We start from the raw sequence: 23,009 nt of genomic DNA on the forward strand, positions 1-23,009 counted from the left end.
TCCATCTGGAACTCCAAGATCTGCTTCATACTGATCATTTCCAAATATGCTGAAGTCTCAAGGGCTTACTTCTTGTTCCAATTATTTCAATTATTAGGTCTTTGGGTTAAAAGCAACAGCAACTTAATTCCAATCAATTTGGGCAAACATTTTGGACACAGACACCACAGGGAGAGTGCCATGTGATTTCTATTGCTTAAACCACCCAGCATATATTACTTGGTTACAGATGCCCTAGAAAACTAATACAGTGACTAAATATGTATTTATGGTCATTTGAATGTCATGTTTTACAGTTATCTCATCTGACTGGCCAAAGTCCAGTACACTGCAAAAAAAGAAAAAAAGAATTTTTCTCTGTTGCATATTAAACTCTAGTTTCTTATATTGCATTGTCATTCATCAGCCTAACCTATTGGTTTCTCTATTCACATTACAGTTTTGCAGCAGATAAATGCAACGCCCATGAGAATCTAGACTAATTAGTTATATGTCCAGCATAAAGACCTTAACTTCAAATATACTTTGCAGACCCAAATCCCTATTGGATTATTTTAATGGATTCCAGTTTTCTGTTGAAATACTCCATCTTTTTATTCATTTTGACTGTCATTTCCTTTAACATATTAATAATGGCTGTTTTGAACTCCTTATTTACAATATTCCACATTTCTATCATCTTTAGTTCCTTCGCTTTCTCTGTTTTATTTCTTTGTTATTAGTCACTTTTCCTATTTATTTGCATGCCTAATGTTTTTTTATTATATGCTGGATGTTATAAGTGATACATAGTAATTGTTCTGGAATATGTTACCTTCTTCTAAAGAGTGTTAAGTTTTTATCTGGCAGGCAATTAAACTAACTAGAATATTACCCCAATCCTGCCACAACTTGATTTTAGTCTTTGTTAGGGTGGGAGAAAAAAACTGACTTAAATTCTCTTAGTTTCTTCTCTCTCTGTAAAAACAAAACATCAGTTTGCTGATCCCCGAGCATCCTTCCAGTCCAAGTTGAATACTGCGTCAGTGAGATGTACAATACCACTTGTGCTAATGAACTAATTTGCTCTTAATAAAATAGGTCAATACAACACCCAGGTGTGTCCAAACTGCTACGTCTGAAGCTTTGTCTTCAAGCCTTCAAACTTCTATCTGCATATGTCTCTGTTCATCTTCCTATTTGCAATCCTTTCAAGGCCATGGCACTTAGTCCCCTGTCTCTAAACTAGCAAAACAAGTTATCAGAAAAGGAGTCAATAAAGATGTCATTCTGAGAGGTAGCTGGCTAATTTGTGATACCTCTCCTAGATGTATTTTTATTTTAAGCAGAAACAAAGGTCCTTCTAGAAAAGGCCTTCATGATAACCATGAAAGAATAACACACCTGCAGTTACTCACTGTCTGTGGATAGACGAGCAAAGACTAGGATTCTTTCTACTGAGTTTGGATCTTTCCTCCACAATCCTAACCCTTCTGTAAATAAGAGGACCTGAAATCAGAGTATTTTCCCAGAAGAAAATTGAAGAACATCTGGTTGTGCCTGGCCAAAGTGTGCCTCTTTACGGGATATGAAAATGTGGAAAACAACATGTATTCTACTAGTCCCATACCTGTAACTTAACCTAAGAAATCTGCCTTGTGCCTCTGCTATGTGCTGTTTGAGGTATTTGTCTTTACCTCTTCCCTGGCTCTGTCTTTCCGTAAGATAGCATTTAAGGAAATAGGCAATTATGAAAACCATTTATAATACACATTTCTTCCATAAAGCCTCACAGAAGGTAAGAAGTCTAGATTGGCATTCCTACCGTTATGGTATTGTAGATTTTCTTCTCTATAGAAAGACTCAAAGCTCTTCTTGTAAACACAAGGAACACCTGTTTATGGTCACCTTGCTATTGCAGAAATTATGTGTAAAGCTTTTCATAATTACCAATCCATATTCCATATATGTAAACCAAAACCAAAATGAGTTTGCATGACTCATTTTCAGAAGACTTTGAAGCCTCTTGCTTAAGTCCTGACTGCTTGCTTCTCTTCCTTTCCCTCCCAGAGCAGATGTGTAATGAGAAGCGCCATGAGTCGCCACATGGGTTATTACAGGGACACTCTGAGAAGGAAACCTGGAGCCCAGCCCATCTCCACAGCACAGTCACCTGCTCTGAGCCACTCAGTCCGTGTCAGGCATTTTTATCCACAGCTCTTCCTGCCTCACAGATGTGTTATAAAAGAACTATACAATATGTAAGACACTCCAAGGGACTGTGAAGCAAGAAACTAAATGAATAAAGGAGGTTTATCTTGCCAAAAGGCAGCATCTCAAAAGCATCCAAAAGGAAGATGGCCAGCCACCTGCTAAGGTCAAGTAGTTTGTGATCTGGAGCAGACTGCCTCTATTCAGGACAAATGGTATAACATCCTCAGCTCCCCCAAAATCTTTAGTGTGGCCCATTTACATTCACCTGAAACATGTCTGCATATGTAAGCCTTCTCACCCTTGTTCATGTCTTTGCTCCACCAGCAAGATCTTCTACCTTTATTCTTCTGCCTTCATTTTTCTGTCCTATCTCTCCTGCTCCCTCCATTTCCCAATTCCCACCATGGAAATACAATCCATTATTCAAGCCCCAATTTAATTAACAGCAACTCCCATTGTTCAGCATTTACTGTGTACCAGCTGATTGCTTTACATGTGTTATTATTTTACCTAATTCTTCCAAAGCACCTACAAAGGAAGTTTTCTTAAGCCAGTTTAATAGAAAATAACCGAAGTTCAAAGAGGTAAAACAACTTGCTCATGATCACAAAACCAGAATTCAAACCCAGGCCTGCCTCTGTCTAGAGTTGATCACTATATTGTACTGTGTCTCTTACCAATGCTCCATGAAATTTCCTTAATGATGCCACACTCCAGCAGTTTCTCCCAATCTTAACTAAGCTTCCCTCCCGAATATACTGCTTTATACTGTCTTGATTACAGTTTGTTTTCTATTGTTATTTAATTTTGGATGATTATATTTTGTTTTTTCCCCAAGTATACTAAAGCTGTTAAAGCCACAAAACTGTTCAAAATGCCTAAATTAATGCACCTACATTCTCACTGGTCTTACTTTATAGTCATGAGTATATGTTTTTGTTACCCTTTTGTCACTTAGCATATTTTCAGACATTGCAGTCTAACTTACCCAATAAATTGTTCCCATGTGTTAAATGTGGGGGATTTAAATGACAAGGCATGTGGTTGAGAGGACCAGCAAAGGTGAATGCCTACTTCTGGGGCATTGGGTTATGACTTAAAGTTGATAAGAGCTACCATCAGAACTTAGTAAAGCATTCCTTTTTTGTAACATAGAGAATATTCTAAATATGCATGCCATCATATTTCCCAACCAGCGAATTGTTACTAGTGTCTTCTTTGTACAGACTGTTTTTCAATATGCTGTAGCAGAAAGGTGGAATTAAGCACAGACTAAACCAACATAGTATTTTGTATTTCAGGAATAATAAACACTAGCTCTATCCATACAAAGAAATTTGATGGGTTAAGAAAAATATTTAGAAAATTCAGAAGGAAAAATCACTCTAGGCAACAAACTTAGAAAACTGAGGGGAAACTTGTAAGAATTGAATGGAGTAAATAATCCTGTAAGAGGAAAGAGCAAATTATATAAATGAGTACTTGCTGATGAAATAAAACATGATACGGAGAGATAATAATAATTGGCACCCAGGAGATAGCTACCCACAGGGACTTCCTGTTCTAGCCACAGTACAGTTGTATTTTCCAAATGCAAGAGGAGTAAAGGTTACATGCTGTGGCTTCCTGATCAGGATGAAATTTCTCCAATGCTCATTTTTCTAATTCCAAAACTGTTGGCTAAGAATGCTCAAGTGCCTATTTGGGAACACAAAATGGCATATGAAAAGAAATAAGATAAAGTAGAGAAGAATGAATCTCAGTGAGCAGTGTATTTACTTACTTGACACAGTGTATTTGCAAAGAAGCCCTGAGAAACTCCTCAGTAACACACCTTGTCCACTCAATGTGTGTGAGGGTAAAGGGTCTTCTTCCTTATTTATAAGTTTGTTTCCCTTTGTGTAGACTGAGATAATATCCCTCAAGTCTCAGGGATGACTTGTGAAAAAAGTTCTTCAATTTAGCCAGTGTGTTACAATGTTTTGAACAATAATTTCCTTAAACCTACAAAAACTTTTATCTGCGTATACTACCTAGAACTCAGTTCACTTTTCCTATTTATTAACACCTGTGACACATTGAAAAATTAAAACTGTAGATTCCCACCATTTCCTGGCCTCACTACAGCTATAGATTTTCTTGCCACATGATCTTACAGGCAACTTAGTTTAATGAAAGTAACTCCAGAAATGGAATCAAATGACCCGTTCAAATTTCAGCTTTGCCTTTTGTTAGCCTTATGACCTTGATTAAACCAGCATCTTTCTGAGCCTCAGCACCTTCATTTATAAAAAGGGGAAATAATACCTTCCTGCCCTGACCCACAGGATTGTGGTGAGGTTCAAATTGAAATATATGCAAGAATGATGTGAAAATCACATCTCTGCAGGAGGATTGTAAGAGTTTTGTTATGTCTGTCATCCCTACCAACCAGCCAGCAATAACATACTGTTAAGATTTTCATTTATTTTCTTCCAGTTTTTTTCTAGAGTATGTGTATTTGTGTTTGTGTCTATGGGTAGATTTACTTTTTTAAATGTAGGTATTTTGTTAGGATACCATCTTGTATTATGATACTTGCATCTATTATGACATACATATGTATGTACCCCTGGGTTAATATGTTCTTCCAAAACATGGTTAATAACAGCTTGATATAATGTCTATCATATATAATATATACAATGAAGTATGATACATACATGTAAGCATTCTCATGTTATTTGTGTGTTATTAAAAATTATTTCTAAACATGGCTAATAATGGCTCATTAAAAATATGGTGTCTATTAATTAATTCTACCATATGAGTGAACCATAATTTATTTGACCATCTTTATTTTTAACTAATTAAGGATACTCATTTCCTATGTGTTTTTTTTGGGTTTTTTTGTTGTTGTTGATGTAACTGGATTACAGGTAACGTTGTGTAAGTTTAATTCAAGGTATACAACATATTAATTTGATATACCTTATATGTTGTAAAATGATCGCCACCATAGCATTAGCTAACACCTCCATCTTCTCACATAATCATCATTTCTTTTTTTGTGGTGAGAAGCTTTTTAGTTTGTTAAAATCACATTTACTACCTGGTTTCTTCCATTGCTTTCCTTTTTTATATACAGCAGGGAGAATCCCTACTATATCCATATGTCAATTGATTCTTTTAATTAAAACCAGCCCCAGTGTTCAAAGACTTAGCAATCTACAATAAAGTCAAGGTGTAATGATAGTGATTATTACTGTTCTGCTAGGAAACCAGTTTGAAATATATCAGCAAGGAGATTATTAAGTATTTCTGGTGCAGGAGGAATTGGCAACCACCCAGATGCAGCTCTATTTATAGACCACTCAGATGCCTCCTGAGCAGTGGCATTTAGCCAATGGTGAACATCCAGAAATTCTGACACTTGGAAAGCAGAAGGTCAGTTTTGGCACATCTGTAAGTCGGAGAGGTTCAGGCTCAGGGCTATGGACACCAGGGAGAGGATGGGATCAGGGAATAGACAATGCCAGAACCAGCTCTGCTAGACAAGAGTAGTGTGCAAGTGCCTGAGATGAGAAAGCCATAATTAAAAAGGTGACTAAAAGGTGTTCAATTTACCTCCCACATCTATGATGGTGTTGCACTGTTCTCTATTTGACTTTGTGCTGAGTAAGGGCAAGCCTCTTCCTTGCCTTCATTAACTTCTACACTTCTGTCTTTAGAAAGACCCCTGAGGAGGCACACTTGCCTTCTCAGAAGCATAAATATTAATCATGGCTAATAAAATTAATCATAATCAACATTAATTAGGCTCTTACTATGATCCAGACCCTGTTTTAAGCTGTTTATATTCATGGAACCCTTCAAAACACTTTGAACTGGTAGGAATATAATTTTCTCCATTTTGTAGTTGAAGAAACTGAGGCACAGAGAAGTTAAAAGACTTCTCCAAGGTCACACAGCCAGCATTAATAGGAGCCAGGACTGAAAAACAGACAGCCTGGTTCTAGAGTTGGCACCTTATGGTATTCTATGATGTTCTGTATTTATTAATGCAAGTTTTGAGAACAAATATTAATTTTAATTTGTATATGTAGAAATATGTATGCAGATATATGTATACATAGGGAAAGATATATTAATATTATTTCCTTGGATATCTATTCTTACTTACTATGGGAGGATTAGAAATTAAAGAATTCTTGGATGATCTAGGCTCTGATTTTCTCACTTTCCTGTGGTTCTCCAAGGAATAGAACAAAGGAAATACCCAAACATGATGATTTTCCTGTAGTTTGATGTTAGTTCTGCTGGGAATTGGCTTAAAAGGGAAACCAGGTGGAATAGAATGATGAAAATAAGATGAAGTTTATATAACCATCATCACTGGTGCTTCCCCAGGTACCGGTTTGTAGCAGGAGAGAGAATGGTGCAGGGTGTGTCTGGGTGAATCCCCAGTCACAGCACAAGTTTCCTGATCCTGAATGACAGCTGAGGGACTCTAATCCCTCACTTCCCACCGGGGCACCCACACAGACCCAGAGTCTTTCATGGCTGCTATCTCAGGATGACTCACGGCCGAAGACTGCATGAAGCCCCACACAGTAACTAGGAGAGGCCACCCACCATCATGGATTCTGTCTCTCCTCTCATTTCCTCACTCCATCCTCCACAGCACTGCTAGAGTGATAGTTTTAGTGTGAAAATTTAGTCAAATCCATCTCCTTAAAATCATTTTGTAGCAACCTCCTCCTATTGGATAAAACCTAACCTCCTCAACACCGTGTGCAGCCCATGACATCACTGCTGCCCCACCTGTTGGTCCCGCTGCTGCCTTCAACACCCCCAAGTTTGCATTGACCTATTTGAAAGTCTGCCAGTATGCTTTACTCTCTCACACGTACATCTTTGTATGTTCTATTTCTTCACCTGAAATATCCCCCATCTACCCCCCCAACCCACATCAACGTACACTTCCCTAATTATCATCCTTGGGTGTCATTTGATGTGCTGCCCCATATGTGAAGCCTCCCTGACTACTTCAGCCTCCCTGAAGTGGTTCATTGTATCAACTAATTGTGTTCCAACCTGCCTCCCATGTACTTTCATCCTTGCACATCTGTCTCCCATGCAGTCTATGAGCTCCTAACAGAAAGGGAGCTCATCTCTTCACCTCTGTGACGGGCATTCAATAAATACTGAATGGATGAATGAACTGGTTGATGAATGGATGGCTTGGTGAAAGAATGGGTGGCTCTATAACACATTCCTGCTGCAACCATTATGGGTTCTATTTTTCCAGAATAGATTCTATTTTAATGTATACAATCTTTATCATGCTTCCTGTCTATTTCTGTGTGAATCCTGATTAATTTTGTGAAGTTGGGTACTGAACATAGTATTATTGTCCCAAAGAAGACACACATTAGAAGGCCAAGGGTTTTGAGGTTTGTTTTTTTTTTTTGTTTTGCCCCATGGGGCCTGGAACTTATAATAATAGTTAAACCTTGTGTTTTCATAAATACGTCCTAATAAAATGACTAAAATAAACCAAGAGCATCCCCTAGAACAAAAAGAATGGCTTTCCATCCTAGTTGTACCACCAAACTGTTCTGAAATATTAAAAGGGCAGGTCCACGCCTTTGGATTTAGAAAGGGATAATGTCACTGTTAATGGAATTGGTGAGATTGGAGAGTGTTCATTATTTAATGACTGTAATGGAATCTAAAAGAACCACAAAATCCATGGGCTTTATAATGCCAAGATACCAAAATCATGGGGAAGGAAAAAATTTCTTTGGAAGTCATTCTTTCCATTAGTCGGCAAAAAAACAACTTTTGCATAATTGACCTCACATATATAGTTTCCAAAATTACATTAACTAATTTGAGTTTGTAGAGGTTTGTTAACCAAATCGCCTAGACTCACTTCAACTCAGTACCCTGTCTCCATGAAATAGACCAGAACCAGAACTGAGGTAAGGGAAATTACTCTCTTCAGAGGGCTTCATAAAATCCATCATTTTGCCAAAATCCATCTATAATAGTGTTTCTCAACCCATTTTTCATTGTCATCCCCTTAAAGAGCCTTTTTAGATCATTTTTTCTAATTACCCACACACATTTTTAATACCACAGATATGCTATATATCTGATAATTTATGGTATGTATATCTGTGCTTTATACATTAAAAAGAAGGAACTATTTTTTGCTCCCTTGGGAATAATATTGCCCCGTTGAGAACAAATGATCTTTAGGATGGGTATTTTCCTCTCCTATGTGCATCTACCTATTTTACACTGACACCATAATTTTCTGTTCTTTTCCTTCAACCATGCTCTTTTGCATTTTTTCATCTCTGAATCTTTGCTCACACTATGCCTTTTTTCTGGGGTAACCTTTCTAATTTTGTTGAGTCCAACAACTTTTCAAACCCTACTTGCTACAAGTAGAATTATTTTCCAAACACTAAATCAACCTTCTTCCCTTTAGAACATTTAAATTTAATAGAAGACATTTTCTTCACCATAATAAAATCTCAGTCTACTTTAGACTAAAGTCCTTTAAGTACAAGACCCCTCCCTCATAGATTATAAGCTGTTAGATGTAAAGAATATTAATCTTTGGATCTCCCACTGTTCAGAGAGAATGCTCAATAAATATTTGTTGTATTGAATTTATTCATTTGTGGCTCAATTTATTCCTGCTAGCACTTCATATTAAAAATAGACTTCAACTGCCAAAGCACACATGTTGTCATTTAGATGAATACATAGACATACACACACACACATACACATGTGCCACATAGCTGGGAGTGTGGGGGTGAATTCCTTCAGCCCTACATCCTCCATGCATCAAAAGTGGGGTTCCTTCTTGCAAAGTTCCCTGGATCAACAGTACCACTATTCTCCATATTGCACTTACTCAACATTTTAGAGGCTCTTTCATGCCTCTCTCTCCTTCATGTCCCATATCTACATAGTTGGTAGTTGCTTATACATACTGATTCCTCATTTTTCTTGAATCTTTGATTTTTGTTTTTCTTTGTGATCCCACTTGCATGTCCTCTTCTAACTCTGTAATACCTCATCTACAGTCAACTCTTCCATCTGTAGCTCATGTCTTTGTCTTTCTTATCACTAGTCATAACCATTCTTCAATCATTCTTACTCAGGTTTATCTTCTTGAAACATAGACTGTGATATTCTGTTGCTCAGCTGCTTAAGAAACTGCAGACACTTCAGAATAAATCCAACCAACTCAACATGACTGTGTGAACTGAATTGTTCCCCCAAAATGCATGTTTTGAAGCCTTAACCTGGAACTCCTGGGGGCTATTTAGGTTTTGATGAGGTTACGAGGATGGGTCTCCCATGGCAGAATCGATGCCCTCATGAGAGACCCCAGCGAACTTGCTGCCTCTCTCTTGTTCTGCTGTGAGGATAAAGCAAGGACGCATCATCTGTAAACCAGGAAGAGAGCTCTCACCAGAATCCACCCAGCTGGAACCCTGATCTTGGCCTTCCAGCCTGCAGAACTGTGATAAAATAAATTTCTGTTGTTTAAGTCACCCAGTCTATGATATCTTGTTATGGCATCCTTAACAGACTAATAACCTTCAGGATTCTCCTTCAGATGGCCTTACTAATCAACCCCAGCAACTAAGAATCCCCACAGGAATATTCAGATCTAAATGGGCAACATCCTTTCACACACACATGCTAGGATGAAATGATCTCTATTTAAATTTGTTAAAATGCTTCTCAAAATAATTGGTTACAACAAGGATATTTCTGTTTAGATACCTTTCCAAGGAATGATCTTGCTAAAGTGATCTACAAGGCTCAACAATTAGACAATGTATACATTGCATGTATACATTTATAGTCCTATCCGAACATTAAAGGCTATAGAATGTATAGTCTGCCCTGATGCTATGAGAAAAGTGCTTTTATTTTAATTCAAAATACCTCACTTCTTATACCAAAAATAATATTAAAAAGGAGAAATGTGACCACTGATATTCATGCATTTAACAAATACTGGTTTTCACTTATTTTAAGCCAAGCCATAAGTTAAATGTTATGATTATAACAGTCAAACTGGACAGTTCCTATCCTACTGGAACCTGCCATCTAGTTTGGTGAATGAATCCAGATCTTTTCTATAAATAAGCATGGAAAATCACTTCATTTTCCTGAGAATAGATCTTCATGCAGTTTCATACTGGAGACAGAGAGAAGCTGTCAAGTGGCTTGCTTGTTATGCCTCCTTTATTTCCATCTCTAACGCTGCCTTTCTCTCTCTTTTTTTCTCTTTCTCTCTTTCCCCCACTACCTTCTTATGTGTAGATGAATGGAAAGAGAGTTCTCCCCCTTTTTCCTGTTCAGCTACAGAAGGGATTGAAGAGACCACTCTCCGCTGTACCTTAAGAATCAGTGGGCTTCCGGGGAAACTCAGCAGGAAGCCATGACATGAGGCTATAGGAGATTTTATAGGCTACAGGAGATTCTCCTTTACTCCCCAGGAGCCTTTCAAAAAACTAAGTTAAATAGTAGAGATCTAAGAAATTAAGCATTGTCCCATGTTTTGGATAATTTTTCTCTTTGTAAAGTTAAAACCTGTGCCCTACAAAAGATTTTAATTTACAGAAATAGTTTTAAATTCAAATCTGTGGATTCCTTTACAGAGTTCCTATGACTCCGAACATATGTAATTGTACTTTATTTCCTTTTGTGAGAATGCTTTTGTATATTTTATGTGTCCTCCAATGTCACAAAGCATCATTCTATTCATTTTGATGATGTAATCTTCTACTTAGCCAATTTCTATCCAAAGATTAAAGGCTAAACTATGAGAAGCCTGCAGACAAACACAATTCCAAATAGACCTCAGTCCCTAAAACAGGCTCTTATTCATAGCTAACACAGGATTGCTTCATTCACTACCTTAGGATCTTCTAGGAGCTTAATTAAGGTCTGCCCCTGTGAGGCCCCCTCTCACATCCCATGCGGGCCGTGCCCAGTCTTTGTGGAGGCAATTATCCTTCATCTACATGCCTGTGGTTCCCCACAAGGAAGATACTTCACTTTGCAGCAACCCTGCCATTTTTAAGTCACAAACTAACTGTCAAGTACATGGATTTCACAGGTCTTTGGTGTTACGGAATTTCAGGTAAAAGAAAAAAAAAACTTCTGGGAGAAAAAAAAAATGCAAATGCTGAAAATTTGCTTTCTGTTGAGTATGCACCACAGCAAAGAGAACAAAGGGAAAAGAAATCTTGTTTATAAGTTATAATTTCTAAAATCTAAATTCTTAGGAAAACTTAATCAAGTCTTTGGAAGTTTTTTTCTTATTTCCTCTTCCTTAAAATAGAAATAATTAAAGTTTCTCATTCATAGATGTTTTACTAAGAGCAAAGCCTTGGACTTTTTTCAAAAGAAGATCAAGCTGCTTGATTATTTTCAATATATTGTACCTTAAAATATATCTTTATTTCAAAAAGTAATAGCAATAAATTATTGAATACTTGCTGAGCCCACACAGTTAGTTAAATTCTGTTTCCTCCTTCCTATGACCCTATTAGTGGATATTGCCATTATTCTTATTTTACAGGTTAAAAAATTAAAGCATAAAGAGGACACAAAGCTACTTATTATTGAAGCCATGATTTTAAGCAATGCTCTTCATGACTACACAATATTGCAATTCCACAATTTTCATTAGGAGCTTCATTACCATCACCAACCCTAGTTCTAGCCCCATCAACAACCCACTAGCTCTACCCTAGAAGCAGACAGAAGTTATTCAATACAAAAGGCAGAACCGAATAGATGAAGTTGTGTAGAATGTTGGTTAAGAATTAGACAGCCAGCTCCATCTACTCCTGTAGGATCCTGGGAAATTTATGTAGCTTTCTTGTGCTATGTTTTCTCCTCCATAAAATGTAAATGATGATGATATCTACTTGCAAGACTATTGTAAGTATTAAGTCAGATAATCCCCATAAAACAGTGTCTGTCACTTACATCAGTCATTTGTGTTAACACATGAAGACTTTATCTTTGTATTTAAGCTTTGTATTCTCACTCCTTACTTAATGTTTGACTTACGGCAGATTCTCAATAATTGTTCGATAAATTAATAAAAATAAGGTAGGCCAGGGTTCATCATTAAAGGAGTGTAAGCCTACCCTAAAACCATACTTTGTGGCAAATATAAAGTCAGAGTGATGACCTAAGTCAGATACTCAGTTACCCAAGGAGAGAGAGCAGATGTAAAAAGACTAAATATGACCACTGAATCTAAGAGCAAAGTTAAGGTTAAAGCTGACAGCAGCTAAAGGGAGAGAAGCAGGCATTGGAATATGGGTTTACTCATCAGATTATGAAAGGTGATTTGTCAACCTTTCTTCCTCCTTTCCTTTTGTAAACAAACATTTCCTAGGTACTGTTGATATATTTAGAATTGTACTAGGCTCTAAGATTATAATTAATAAAACCACTAGAATTTCTTATTTTGCTTCATACTTATTTGAACTGCAAAGAAAGTTGCTACTCAAGTATTAGAGGGGAATTTCTCCTGCCTTCATTTCAATGAAGGCACCAATATAATCTATATGAGATGCCAAACTGAGTGGGAGACAGATTGCCATATGCAAAATGTGTCCCTACCAAAAAGTCAGAGAAATGGTTTCCTAAGTCATGGATCCACCTCAGTCACTTTGACAATATAAAAAAATATAAATATATAAAAATGGAAAAGGAAAACAAAGATCAAAGGGGAGAAGGATTTGAGAAGATATTTCCTTGGAGAGAATTACACTTGAGTTTCTTCCCACTTCCCAGGACAGATGAGTGCTGGTATTGCTTCATTTCTCCCCAGCATAATGAATAGACTTTGACGGCACCATTTGAAGAACTAGGTTTTCCCTTGTGGTTGATGGACACAGAGGACTCAAGCCTGACTCAAGCCTGAGCTAGCCAGTGATCTGTGGTAGGCTGTTCAGGGGGGTGGCCCTGTTCATTTGAGCTGCCTTCCCAAATTTTTATTGGAACAATGATTTTATGAAAGTTCCTGGTGGATGAGATGCTAGTGCCTTAATAGGAGGAGTCAGAGCAAGCCCTGTGAGGTACGGCCGCCTGGAGGAGCAGAGGAATCTCAGAAACAGGAAGCTAGAAGGTACTTCACTCCTGAAGACTGCGAAAGGGAATCAAAGAGACCAGGAAGACTAAGAACGGATCTGACGGGGTCTACAACCCTTAAAGTGAGAGTGCCCAAGGGTGAGATCTCAAAAGAGCCCACGAGCCACCAGCGAGAGAATTCCCTTAGAGATGCAGCCCAGAAAAAACAATTTATGATCTTTCCTATCTCCTTACTTCTGCCCTTCCAAACCTTCACAGGGCCAGGAACAAGCTCAAAACTTGGATGAGGAGATCGCTAAGGAGGGAGAATGCACAAAGCATAGAAAGACAGAAGCTAACTGCACCACTCCCGTCATGTCCATCCACTAAAAGAAGGCCTGAGTTGGAAACAGGGAAAAGACCTTATATTGAATCAAATTCAATTTGTATTAACAAATTCAGTTTGTATTAACATCTTAAACTTGGCAACTCTAATTTATACACTGAAACTAGGTTTGTTTCTTAAAAGAGACAGTTGAATATGCCAATACCTAAGTGTGATTAGAAAAGTTATGGAACCTACCCAAGTTCTCATTCAGCGGCAATAGGTAATTACTGTCATTGAATGTCTGAAATAGGGCTGAGAGAGACAATATAGTTATGTTTTTATTATTTGTCATGAGTTGTTTTTCCTCAAAGTCCTGAATCTCATAACTAATCTGTCTTAATCTCTGTCTTTTCTCTCTCTCTCCCTCTCTGGCTCTCTCTCTCTGGTCTCTGTGTCTATCTGTCTCTATCTCTTTCTCAAAGATCTTTTGAATTATCATTTAGAGGAATTGAAAAGGACTGATACTATAACATAACAACATAGTCAATAACATTCTCAACAGAATCCAATTTACCCCTCTGTTAGTCAGTGCAGAGAGCAGAACTCATACATAAAGCACTTAATCCAAAAAGAGCCTTACACACAGTGAGGGCTCAATGAATAAAAGGTACTATTATTTTAAACATTACCTCTTGGGAATGACTGCAGGACAAATCATCTTGAGAATCACTCTTTTCCTTCTTAGATGAGTTTCTGCTCACTACTTACAAAGAAACATATTGTTATGCATTCTCTTTCAACTCATACCTTTTGTTTGCAGATATTAAACCTCTTTCCAGTCATTAGAAATAATAAATCACACTTGCACATTCCGAACTCTGAAGAAAGTAAAATATTTACAGAGTTCTGCATGGCAAATAAAGAGCAATTCATTGAAACAGGAACCTATAAGAATGATTCTTTATACATTTCTGGAAAACTCTATCATAAATTTGGCTTGAACTTTAAAGTAATAATTCATCTTACCTTTAATGGTATCATGGCTTTTAACTTCCTCAGAACCATGAAATAATAAAATGCACAAGATAAGCACAAACTGCTAGTAGACTAGTATCGTTCTATAGTATAAACTTTGGGGAGTGCCAATTGTAATCACCTAGAAGACACAGCAGGGTGAAGCAGAAATTTTTTCCATTTTCCTTCTGCCTTTCCCTGCTCCAAAGCCAAATTGTCAAGTGTTCAACTTTCCATCCACCCAATATTACCAGAAAGTTCTAAATTTTCTGGATTTTATGAAAACATATATCGACAAAAACAAACACCCAAATAATAATTTAAAATTTTATGAATTGTTGTGGTCTATGGAACACTTCCAGTATTCATCACTTTTGCAATGCTCTCCCTCGCTCATGAGTGATGCTTTATTATTACTAACCTATAGATTGGGAAACTAAAGTGCAAGACCAACTCAACTTGGTTGAGTTGCAACTCAACTATTAGAAAGTGCTGGGTTACAACTCACCTATTAGACTTCTGACCCCAAACTCCTTGTTCATTTCAGTATTTAATGCTTTCTCAGCCTCTTCAAAGAAAATACTTTCTGCTCTTTACTGGAAGTTGGTCATCTATAAAGAAGCAGGTGACACAACACTTAGAAGACATGAGGACAGAAGAAACCCAGATTCTTCTTTTACAGTGCGTGGATGACCTGGAGATGCAACAAATACTGTCTGGGTCTTGGTTTCCCGGTGAAGGAAACATCTTCACCCACCTTCCAGGGAAGGTAGTGAGAGTGGGAAGGGAGCAGATGAGGATGGGAAGTCATATCACATGGTAGCTGATAGTGAAAGAAAGTAGAGCTGGCTTCAGCTTTTGCAAGCATGTGGTTTAGCATAGACCTTGGCCTAAGGCATGAGCAAGTTCAGAGAGGCTATGAAGAAATGCTTAGGAGGGGCAAATCAGAACTTCTGAAAGCATCTCTTACTAGCTACAAACCCAGCATTAGGCAGGCTGGGCAGCTTCATATACTGAGTCTATCAGTCAACAACTCATTGAACTCCCACTGGTGGCCTGGTAGGTACAGATGCAATATGAAGATGTGGGCTTATATGGGAAGGTAAGGAATCAAAAGAAACAGATCATATGTCTAGAATGGGCTTTGGGCTCTTTAAAGGTAAACACTGCTATTCTGAGGTGCCATCAGCAGAGGCTGTTGTGGTACTAGAAGGGAGATGTTAACTGTGTATCATAAGTAAACTTATTTTGCTTACACCTACAAGAAAAATGACTGATAAACCTGATTCACCAGTGTATATTTCTCTGACACCCAAAGGAAATGGTTTTACCTATTAGCATTGTTTGTTCTCTTCTACACCACACCTTAAAGATTTGCTCACATGCATCAGCTAACTTGCAGATTTGTTTTTCCTTTTTTTCCAAATGCCTGAAATAAAGAGTTCTGCTTCCAGATACGGTCTTCCCTTTTTCTCCTATTACCTACCTCCTCACCTTTCTTTTACCTACTATCCCCTTCCCATTCACACTCACATCATTAAACACATAAGTCCAAAATTAAGAAAGTTTAAGAAATAGAAAACCATTGAACTTAAAAATATTGTAATCACAAGTCATGTCTCAAACATTTCTTTAATTTACAAAAGATTAACATACAGTCTTGTAAATTAATATTTCCCAAAGTGCATTCAAAATGCATCTAATGTGTTTTGAAAGCATATTACTAAGTATTTTTTCAATTGCATAAAATGAGGTTCATTTATATTATGTCCTTTTAGAAAACCATTGGATAAGTAAATAAATAGAATCAGAATTGATCCTCAATATTGTATTTGTCATGATCTTATATCGTGTTGCCTTCAGCAGTGCCATGAAATGGATACTACTCTATTAGCCAGAGGATTTCATGAAAGTTGTAGCTAAATTTTAATTTAAGCTTTACTACAAAATCATTTCAGGCCCAAATTACTTCTTGGCATGGGAAAATGAGCCTGGTAATCTATAAAATGGAGGGATTGGATCATTTGAATACTTCATAGTCTACACAAAGGCTATTCAACTCTGGTTATCCTCAAAATTATAAGCAAATCTTTGTAAAAAATATACTGGGAGAAAAACATACTTTGAACAGTTATTTCCTAAATCTTTTCACAGTATAGTGTCTTGCTTTTAGAACTCTTTCAACAGACAGACTAAAAGCTAATTTTAAATTTGTTGAAATCGCCTAAGCATGCCTCTTTTCCAAGCTCCATGCAGCCAATACAATAAATTGCTATTCTTGTACCACCAGTTTTAAAATTCCATCCATAGGAACAATGTAGGTAAGATCTATTTAAAAAGAGAATTAAATGCACGTTAGCTAATTTCTCTATTAAGTTAGAAAAGTATTTTTCTTCCTTACAAAACAAAAGCAAGAAAAAACTATTCATAATGCAGCCAGCTATAAAACCTCATTTTTCTTTCCTTAAAAGACTTTTAACAATCAAGGGTCCTCAAATAAATTGAGTGCCAGGCAAAGGTGAGGTCACTGTCTGTCAGGAAGGAGACACTGTGTAGCACTAGCATCAGTGAATCACCTTGTTAGGAAACTTATAAGGAAAAACCATGCCTTCTTCCAGGCTCCAGAGCTAATAGGTTTGTGGGATGACAAAGGTAAATAGATAGATAGAGATGATAGGTGATAGATAGATACATGATTGATAGATAGATAGATAGATAGATAGATAGATAGATAGATAGATAGATAGATATAGATGATAGATAGATGGATAGATAGATTAGATAGATAGATAGATAGATAGATAGATAGATAGATAGATAGATAGATAGATAGATAGATAAATGTAATGAACAAATCCCTTTTATCCTGCTGAAAAGCCACAAAATTGCATGTACATTCACAGAGCCCTAGCTGTACCCACATCATACATAAAGTTTACTTCCTTAACTTAAGAGAAAAGTGTACACTTTTTTGTAAGTCTATCAGAATACACTTTTTCCACTTCTACCTACTTCTACCCCAGTATTTGAACAGCATAAATTTATAATCATTTTTTTATTTGCTATTCCCAGACCTCTCCAAGGTGATTAAATATCAATGATACTCAATCTGTCTCCTTCAGATAGTCCAGAAAAAGCTTATTTGGAAGAAATCAAACGTCTTCTGTTTTGATCTTCTAAAATCTACCCAGTTAAAGGAAACTGTTACTACCAGCAGCTCACAGGTATGATGACTATCACCCTCTATAGTTGCAATCACAATATTTACTTCTTTTTGTCCACCCACTAATTCAACACAGCCTAACAAATACTTAGACTTAGGTCAAAATAACCTATATGCAAGAAAAATCTAATATTTCCACTTGTCTCTACTGCTCACATTTATCAACCTTTTATTTTTCTTCCATGACTTCCTTTAATGTTCAGATAACAATATACAAGACTTTCTGCAAGTGTGTTTCCTATTAGACTCCTATTCATCCTTTAGTAGTAAACGGGGTAATTGCTAGCATGAGGATGGTCAAGGGCAAGCAGGCAAACACAACTGTGTGCTGCCTGTTGGATCTGCTCTGCAATGATTTTCTTATGATGTGCCTTCTGGAAATACATGACAAGCCTCATGTCATTAAGATAGTTGGTCCTGAATTAGAAGAAAGACATGTATTTAAATTATTTTGGGGGAAATGCATCTCAGAAAATATCCTTCATTGAATCCTCATTCCTGTTGCAATGAAAACATGAAAAGGTTAATGAAAAGATCACTTAAAGATATTTCTTTCCAAGGAATGCTCTGAAAGGAATACCTTCAGTCCCTTCAGTCTTACCAATGTCCTGAGAAACACATAGCCTTAGTCCTGGACAGTGCTCTGCAGACATAAGACCGATGCTTTCATGACTGACTCCACAGAGTCTTGGAGGTTGCCCAGAGGTGCCTTGGTGTCATACAAAGGCAAAGGTGGGGCAAATCTAGCAGGGCACCTGCTCTAACACATCACATGCACACACATACACCCCTACAAACAATGTATTTATTTATTTATTTATTTATTTATTTTAAATTTGAATTTCTATGCAAAATCTCCTGTAAAAAAGGATTACACAGTTAGGAAAAATATATCATTTCCAGTTCAATCTCCCTATTTTATAAATCAGAAAACTAAGGTCTAAAGAGATTGGAAGACTTTCCAAAGCCACAAAAACAATAATTAACCAAGTAAGGACTTGAATCCAGGGCCTCTGAATCTATTAGCCTCTTTTTAGTACTTCTTTATTTTTCTTCATGCCAACCCATCAAAAGTTTACCAAATTTGAGAGAGATTAAAGATGGTAGCGTTAGAGGAGAGACAGAGGCTTCCTCCTAAAACTGGATACAATTAGAAAATATAGTTGGCCAACTAATCCTGAGAAAGCAACAGGGAAGAGGACGGCACCAGACTGCACACACCTGGAGAAAAGAACAGACCTCACCGCATGGGGTAACGTACCAGAGTTGTGGCTCCGTGGGACCTGAGCCCCTCCCCCACCCCAGCTCACTGGCAAGAGGAAGAGAAATGGAGCAGGGAGGGAGTGGAAGGCTTGGGACTGCTGAATACCTAGCTCCAGAGATCTGCTCTGGGAGCACAAACCTACATTTCATGCTGCTTTCATGAGACTCGCATGACTACCGGGTTGGTAAGTTAATACAGGCAGAGTTCCTGGGGAGACTGGGATTCCGGCTGCTTGTGGAAAGCAGGGATCCATATCCGGCTGCTCTGGGACAAAAACATACCTGTGTGACTGGCCCACTGGCTCATGCAGCGGAGAGAGGCACAGCAGCCAGGAGGGGGGGAACAGCTCTTTCCTACCCCCAGGCACCAGTACCGCTCCCCTGTGACCCCCAACATTGCTTCAGGGCTGAGCAGCTCCAGAATAGAGCTTCTGGACACTAGAGGGCGCCATATACAAACAGGAAACACCAAAGGGACCTTGTCCAGAGTAAAATTATTAATACAACTCCCAAGAAAGACTTAAATGATGTGGACCTCGGGACTCTTCCTGAAAGGGAGTTCAAAATAAAAATCATCAACATCCAAATGGAGGTACGGAAAGACATCCAAGAACTCAGAAACAAATTCAGGTCAGAGATCCAATCGTCAAAGAGCATGATGGAGGGTATTAAAAGCAGGTTGGACACGGTGGAGGAGACAATAAATGAAATAGAAACTAGAGAAGAGGAATATGAAGAAGCTGAGGCACAGAGAGAAAAAAGGATCTCTAAGAATGAAAGAATATTGAGAGAACTGTGTGATCAATCCAAGCGGAACAATATTCGCATTATAGGGATACCAGAAGAAGAAGAGAGAGAGGAAGGAATAGAAAGTGTCTTTGAGGAGGTAGTTGCACTTCCCAATCTGGGGAAGGACATAGTCTCTCAGGCCATGGAGATCCACAGATCTCCCAACACAAGGGACCCAAGGAAGACAACACCAAGACACATAGTAATTAAAATGGGAAAGATCAAGGATAAGGACAGACTGTTAAGAGCAGCTAGAGACAGAAATAAGATCACATACAAAGGAAAGCACATCAGGCTAACATCAGACTTCTCAGCAGAAACCTTACAGGCCAGAAGGAAGTGGCATGATGTATTTAATGCCATGAAGCAGAAGGGCCTGGAACCAAGATTACTTTATCTGGCAAGATTATCATTTAAATTTGAAGGAGTGATTGAACAATTTCGAGATAAGCAAAACCTGAGAGAATTTACCTCCCACAAACCATCTCTACAGTCTATTTTGGAGGGACGGCTATAGATGGAAGTGTTTCTAAGGTTGAATAGCTGTCACCAGAGGTAATAAAACCACAGAAAAGAAAGTAGAACAGCTAATTATGAAGCAAATGCAAAATTAAATTCACTATCCCCAAAGTCAACCAAGGGATAGACAAAAAGGACAGAATTTGATACCTAATACATAAAGAATGAAGGAGGAAGAAAAAGGAGGAGAAATAGAAAAGAACCTTTAGATTGTGTTTGTAACAGCATACTAAGTGAGTTAAGTTAGACTCTTAGATAGTAAGGAAAGTAACCTGGAACCTTTGGTAACCACGAATCTAAAGCCTGAAATGGCAATAAGTACATACCTATCGATAACCACCCTAAATGTAAATGGACTGAATGCACCAATCAAAAGACACAGAGTAATAGAATGGATAAAAAAATAAGACCCATCTATATGCTGCTTATAAGAGACTCATCTCAAACCCAAAGACATGCACAGACTAAAAGTCAAGGGATGGAAAAAGATATTTCATGCAAACAATAGGGAGAAAAAAGCAGGTGTTGCAGTACTAATATCAGATAAAATAAAGTTCAAAACAAAGAAAGTAACAAGAGATAAAGAAGGACATTACATAATGATAAAGGGCTCAGTCCAACAAGAGGATATAACCATTATAAATATATATGCACCCAATACAGGAGCACCAGCATATGATAAACAAATACTAACAGAACTAAAGGAGGAAATAGAATGCAATACATTCATTTTAGGAGATTTCAACACACCATTCACTCCAAAGGACAGATCCACCAGACAGAAAATAAGTAAGGACACAGAGGTACTGAACAACACACTAGAAGAGATGGACCTAATAGACATCGATAGAACTCTACACCTAAAAGCAACAGGATACACATTCTTCTCAAGTGCACATGGAACATTCTCCAGAATAGACCACATACTAGGCCACAAAAAGAGCCTCAGTAAATTCAAAAAGATTGAAATCCTACCAACCAACTTTTCAGACCACAAAGGTATAAAACTAGAAATAAATTGTACAAAGAAAGCAAAAAGGCTCACAAACACATGAGGCTTAACAACATGCTCCTAAATAGTCAATGGATCAATGACCAAATTAAAATGGAGATCCAGCAATATATGGAAATAAATGACAACAACAACACAAAGCCCCAACTTCAGTGGGACGCAGCGAAAGCAGTCTTAAGAGGAAAGTATATACCAATTCAGGCATATTTAAAGAAGAAAGAACAAACCCAAATGAATAGTCTAATGTCTCAATTATCAAAATTGGAAAAAGAAGAACAAATGAGACCTAAAATCAGCAGAAGGAGGGACATAATAAAGATCAGAGAAGAAATAAACAAAATTGAGAAAAATAAAACAATAGAAAAAATCAATGAAACCAAGAGCTGGTTCTTTGAGAAAATAAGCAAAATAGATAAGCCTCCAGTCAGACTTATTAAGAGAAAAAGAGAATCAACACACATCAACAGAATCAGAAATGAGAAAGGAAACGTCACGACGGACCCAACAGAAATACAAAGAATTATTAGAGACTACTATGAAAACCTATATGCTAAGAAGCTGGAAAACCTAGAAGAAATGGACAACTTCCTAGAAAAATACAACCTTCCTAGACTGACCAAGGAAGAAACACAAAATCTAAACAAACCAATTACCAGCTAAGAAATTGAAGCAGTAATCAAAAAACTACACAAGAACAAAACCCCCAGGCCAGATAGATTTACCTCGGAATTTTATCAGACATACGGAGAAGATATAATACCCATTCTCCTTAAAGTTTTCCAAAAAATAGAAGAGGAGGGAATACTCCCAAACTCATTCTATGAAGCCAACATCACCCTAATACCAAAACCAGGCAAAGACCCCACCAAAAAAGAAAACTACAGACCAATATCCCTGATGAACATAGATGGAAAAATACTCAACAAAATATTAGCAAACCAAATTCAAAAATACATCAAAAGGATCATACACCATGACCAAGTGGGATTCATCCCAGGGATGCAAGGGTGGTACAACATTCAAAAATCCATCAACATCATCCACCACATCAACAAAAAGAAGGACAAAAACCACATGATCATCTCCATAGATGCTGAAAAAGCATTCGACAAAATTCAACATCCATTCACGATAAAAACTCTCAACAAAATGGGTATAGAGGACAGGTATCTCAACATAATAAAGGCCATATATGATAAACCCACAGCCAACATCATACTGAACAGTGAGAAGCTGAAAGCTTTTCCTCTGCGATTGGGAACAAGACAGGGATGCCCACTCTCCCCACTGTTATTCAACATAGTACTGGAGGTCCTAGCCACGGCAATTAGACAAAACAAAGAAATACAAGGCATCCAAAATGGTAAAGAAGAAGTTAAACTGTCACTATTTGCAGATGACATGATATTGTACATAAAAAACCCCAAGGACTCCACTCCAAAACTACTAGAACTGATATCGAAATACAGCAAAGTTGCAGGATACAAAATTAACATACAGAAATCTGTGGCTTTCCTATACACTAACAATGAACTAATAGAAACAGAAATTAG

At 37.5% G+C, this 23,009-nt stretch overlaps 1 long non-coding RNA gene across 6 annotated transcripts in view; it reads right to left on the bottom strand.

Moving 5' to 3' along the window:
- Positions 1 to 23,009, bottom strand: part of LOC108392021 (uncharacterized) — a 174,379-nt gene that overhangs the window by 65,372 nt on the left and 85,998 nt on the right. For 5 of the 6 annotated variants that reach the window (XR_012130249.1, XR_012130246.1, XR_012130245.1 and 2 more), the window contains 2 exons: positions 15,159 to 15,261; positions 14,326 to 14,396 (listed from right to left, as the gene is read on the bottom strand). This is a non-coding gene — a long non-coding RNA (uncharacterized lncRNA). Of the gene's footprint in view, positions 1 to 14,325; positions 14,400 to 15,158; positions 15,262 to 23,009 lie in introns of all 6 variants that reach the window. The other variant, XR_012130248.1, reaches the window with a different exon arrangement.

This window comes from Manis javanica, chromosome 4, assembly GCF_040802235.1.
Source record: "Manis javanica isolate MJ-LG chromosome 4, MJ_LKY, whole genome shotgun sequence".
NCBI lineage: Eukaryota > Metazoa > Chordata > Mammalia > Pholidota > Manidae > Manis > Manis javanica.